This window comes from Phaenicophaeus curvirostris, chromosome 6 (genome assembly GCF_032191515.1).
Source record: "Phaenicophaeus curvirostris isolate KB17595 chromosome 6, BPBGC_Pcur_1.0, whole genome shotgun sequence".
Classification (NCBI taxonomy): Eukaryota; Metazoa; Chordata; class Aves; order Cuculiformes; family Cuculidae; genus Phaenicophaeus; species Phaenicophaeus curvirostris.
In genome coordinates, this window is record NC_091397.1 from 43,225,035 (window position 1) to 43,230,158 (window position 5,124).

The window sequence follows — 5,124 nt, forward strand, 5'->3', positions numbered from 1 at the left end:
ACCGCCGCTCCCAGCGCCGAACCCGAGCGAGAGGCTTAAAATGGCGTCGCGGACAGGGAGGCTCTTATAGCGAGCGCCGGGAGCGCCGTATCCTGCCGCCGCGGCCGGGCCCGCCGCGCAGCGTTCCACCGGCGCCCAGCGCAGGGGGAGGAGGAGGAGAAAGGGAAGGAGAAATAGTGCCCGGCTCCCAGGGCGGAGGGAGACAGAGAGCAGCGGCGCGCTGCGGCCAGCGGGGGAAGCGGTGGTGGCGAGGCGGGAGGGGGGTGGGAAGGGACGGGACGGGACGTGGTGGGCTGGGCCGAGCCGAGCCGAACTGGGCCAAACTGGGCTGAGTTGAGCTGGGCTAAACTGAGCTGAGCTTAACTGGGCTGGGCTCAGCCGAGCTGAACTGGACTGAGCCGAGCCAGGCTGAGCTGAACTGAGCCGAACCAAGTTGAACTGGGGCGGGCTGAGCTGAACTGAGCCAAACTAGGCTGAGGGAAGCCGAGCTGAACTGGGCCTGAGCCGAGCCGAACTGGGCTAGGCTGAGCTGAGCCGGGCCGGGCTGGGCTGAACTGGGCTAAGCCGAACCGTTCTGGGTTGAGCTGAGCAGAGCGTTGCCGAGCTGAACTGGGCTTAGCTGAGTTGAACTGAGGGTGAGCTGGGGGGAGGCCAGCGGAGACACCTCGTTCCGGAGGCTGGGAAGAAGAGCTCCAAGTTCCCGTCTGGGCGTGAAGTTGCTGCCTTGAGGGTGGAGGAGAGGCGGCGACTGCCGGGGGGCAGCTGGGGGGTGGAGGATTGAGCCCCGAGATCCCACGTTGGGGAGAAAAGAGTGGGGCGAAAGGCTAGTGCCGCTCCCCCCTTCCTTTAATTTAGCGTTTCATTGCTTGGGGGGGGCGGTGTGTGTGTGTGTTTAATTTTGGGTGGCTTTGTATGGTGATTAAATTCACTTTACCAACTGTAGCGAAACTCCCTCTTCCCAAACTCTCGTTTGCAAAATCCGGAGCCGGCGAATGGAGGAAACTCGTCCCCGGGCTCTGGGCTCCGGCTGCAGCCCCAGCCCCGCCCGGGGGCAGCTGGGGGGACGTGGGAGCCCCTCACCGTGGCAGCAGGGCCCGCTCCCCCACCGGCGGAAACGCTGCTCCGGCTCTGTCCTTGTAAATATTTGTCAGGAAGCAGTTGCCAAAGAAAGTATCTCGTTATGCAATTTATTTCTTTCTTTCTTTTTTTTTAAGGGAAGAAGCAAGCTTTCCTCACCCTCCACACAGCCTCCTCCTCCTCGCCCGCCCCTCTTCTCTTGAAGTGAGCCGTAAAAAAACAGGAAAATCTGAATTGCACAAGGTTTTTGCGGCGTGCGGAGCCGTGCGAATGCACGTATGTGGCTGCCTCTTCCTCGGCGTGCACGGGCTTGCGCTGTGAAATGTTGTGCAGACTTTCTGCGTGCACCGTCTTGCACCGGGAAAGTGTGTTTAACATCCTGGGGGTGGAAAAGAAAATAGACATGCACACTCCCCTCTTCATGAAACCAGGGCTGTATATACCGATGTGTTTATGTAAAACATGCGTTGCTAGAGAAAGATGGATTTATTTCCATACCCCCTAATATAAATCTGCTTTGGCGCTGGTGGATGTTGAGGGTTGAATTCTCGGTCCTGCGCTGAAGGGCTTCGTGCAGCCTCTCGTTCCCTACCAGCCTCCAGCTGCTGTGGTTCTTGCAGAGAGGAGGAGATGTGCAGTTCATGGAGGGGCCACCTTCATACCTGTTTTTCCACTGATAGTACTGTTTTAAACAGGCTTTTGAGTTTCTACTTAGGAAGTTACGCTTAAAGGTTACCCCACCCCACTAATTTATTCAGTAATACGTAGTGTTAGGCTAAAGGATCCTCTTCCTTCTGCTTGATTTTCATGTCAGCTAGTTTTGTTTTGTTTTGTTTTGTTTTGAATCGATGCTTTTTAAAACAGGGACTTTCTCCCTGATGAGGGCAAGGGGGGCAAAATAACCTAGGGCTTGCTGCAGATAAGAGGCAGCCTTGGCAGGGGGACAGATGGACCTGACATGGGTGGCAAAGGGCCACAGCCCAGTGGGGAGAGTGCAGGGGGGGGATCCTAAGTCTATCACTACTAAAGCATCTCTGGGAAGGCAGTGGTGATAAAAAAAAAAAATTAAAAATCCTTGTTTCCTCCCCACTCCACTTTGCTCTTGCAGGGCACATAGCAGTCATCTACCCGCTTGCCTCCCTGTGCAGTGGGCAACCTCAGGTCCCCACTAGGAAGGCAATGAAATGCCACCTGCACAACCCTGAATCTGGAGATTCAAGAAATACAGCTGTCCTCATCGTACTGTGTTCTTTTAACAGTTGGAAGTTTTGTCCATGCTGGCCAAAAGGAGAGCAAGAATGAGGGCAACTGTCAGCAAGAGGTGGCAAAGAAAATCCTGCTGGATCAGGGTCAGGAGGCTGTGAAGGTTCATCACCTTCTAGGGGAGTTACTTGATGCAGCTATGAGAAGGACCTTGCCATTCTTGACACTAAAAGTTTGATTCCAATTTACAATAAGAGAGAAAGTATACCTGGAGAATGGTTTGGGCATTAAGGAAAAATAAAGGGTTCAGGGGGAAGAGTTAATTTCTTTGTCCACCTCTTTTTTTCTCATCTGCCTTCATCTACAACCTTGGGAAAATCTGGTCTGCTTCGTTTTCACCCTCTTTAAAATGGGAATAGTAATAATGACAGAGCCCTCCTTTTATTTCCCTGGATCAAAGGTACTATATAAGTTCAAAGTGCTGTTTCTATAGGGCATTATTACCAAATTCACTATAAGCGTTTCCATTGGGTACTTGATAACAACAGTAGAATCAGTCAAACACCCTCGACGCATTGCATGGTCCAAGATACCTTTCAGAGTCTCTTTGTGTGCCATCCCACCCCCTGAGGTCTGCAGGGATGGGGCTTTTGGAGCCTGGATTTTGCAGGAGCAGAAGGGGTATAGCCCATGTCTTTGCTTCTGGCCCCTGAACTATGCATCGCTTTTCTTTTTGACCTGATGAGGACAACTGGAGCTAGCCCTTTTAAAAACAGGTTTAAAACATACAACTTTATATATATATATAAGAATTTCATAAGGCCTTTAGCACATAATGATAAACTCTCGTTTCTTTTTTGTTGTTTTACTCTTGCATGGCTGTTGTCATTTAAATCTGTCTTTGTTTCACCTTGAAGTGGCTCGGATGCTTTCAGTTCTAGACGCAGTGCTAATAGAAATTTGATTCCTATTAGGTTTGCAATTTTTAGCTATCAGGTAGCTAAGCATTTTCTAAAATCGCACTTTTTTTTTAAAAAAAAAGCAAGCCCTACCCTGGGAAGACTAGTGCCTTAATAGTGGAAGTGTTACAATTATGATTAACACTAACTAATTCTACTGTTCTTTCAATTATAAAAATGTTTCTAAAATGAATTTTGTGTTTCTAATTTTTCTAAAATATAGTGTGTTACAGTCCACCATCAAAACAAGAAGAGTAGATGTTGTATCAGATATTACAGTACGGAGCTTCATGAGTAAATTCACGAACGGTCCGGTTATTCTACTACTTTTCTTTTCCCCTGCCAAGAAGCATGGAGTGTGTATATGCAGCTTCAAAAGCTTCCTTAGAGCTCTTCTATACTTTAATAGGTTTGTTTTGGTGGCTGTTTGCTAGATGAGTATGCTGCAGACTTATTTTTTTCAAAAGGTCAAGCAGTCTCTTAGCATGTCCATTGTATATCACTGCAGTAAGAAATCCTCAGTGCAAAGGAGAACTTCATGGTTAAATTTTAAAAGATAATGATTTAAATCTTTTTGTGAGCCTCTTTTTTTTTTTTTTTTTTTTAACATCCTTAGCACTGCTTTCGGAGAGTCAATTTTTAACATGGTAGAAAGCCCATTAATTAAAAATAACAAACAGCTAAAGGTAAAATTAGTTGGTCACCTTTCTTTCCGAAACCCTGGCATTTAGCTATGTTTGTAAGGAACATAGTCACAAGTGAGTAGCTGTGGCAATAATATAAGGACAAAGCAAAATTACCAATTACAGAAACATCTAGGGCTCTGGGCCTGAATCTTTGATTTCCCATATGGATCTTAAAAACGTATGCGTAATTGGCTTCTAACTGTGCATACTCTAGGAACATATTCAAGAATCAACTACAGATATTTTTTCAGACACTGACTAAATATATATTCGCTTGTCAGCAGAAAGTACATCATTCTGATCCTGTTAAAAGAGAAAAAAAATAAAAGGAATGTTCTACCACCAAAGTGAAGTAGTAGTGTATTAAAAAAATCACGGGTTTTCACTTTCATACAGGAGTGAAGAGAATAAGAGAGGAGATGCTTACAATATTTAGGCACTCTGAGATACAGGACTAACCAGTGTAACTTCTGCCTCATACTTGAGAATCAAAGTTTATTAATACACCTAAGAATCTTTGCTATGCTAAAGCAAATAGCTGTACATTTCGGGCTCAGTTTCAGCTTAAAAAGAAAATTGTTCTTTATAGACAGAAACAGCCAAACTCAAAACATTGGTGAGATTTCACTTTTCTCAAAAATTACAGGAAAAAAAATTATGTAGGTCTTTAACCTGGGTCATTTTGAAGGAAAGGGAAACCCTAAATTTTTTTAATGAATTAGTTAGGACATACAGGATCATCTTGTTAACTAGTTGGAATGACATAAATTGGAGTACTCTATAAATGTTGTTTCAAGCATTGGAAATAGAATTGTGTTGATCACCAATTTTATTCAAAAAAACAAAAGTTATTTTTCTCTCAGTATCCTTGTTTTGGATACATCCAAAATGCCTTAGTGTTTTCCTCTTTAATTCAGTACATGGGAATGCCTACAATTCAACTTTATATATCAGGTATGTTTCAGAAACTGAAAAAAGACTCCAGCTGATTTAGAAGCTGAGGCATTGCTCATCAGAATATCTGATTACTGGCATGTGAAGCAGTAGAACAGAGTAAACATGAAGCATTGTATCTCCCAATACATATACTTTAATTACTACTAACCCAACAAATATCAAGATGGCTTTATAGTCAAAATTTATTGCACGATCATGTAAAGAGAGATCCACAGCACTGATCATTTTCAAAATGTTGTCAT

At 45.2% G+C, this 5,124-nt stretch overlaps 1 long non-coding RNA gene across 1 annotated transcript; it reads left to right on the plus strand.

Moving 5' to 3' along the window:
- The first annotated feature begins 1,229 nt into the window (after positions 1-1,229).
- LOC138722147 (uncharacterized) lies at positions 1,230-4,323 on the plus strand. Its single transcript, XR_011337667.1, has 2 exons — positions 1,230-1,353; positions 2,186-4,323. It is a non-coding gene; the product is annotated as an uncharacterized lncRNA (long non-coding RNA).
- The last annotated feature ends 801 nt before the right edge of the window (positions 4,324-5,124 follow it).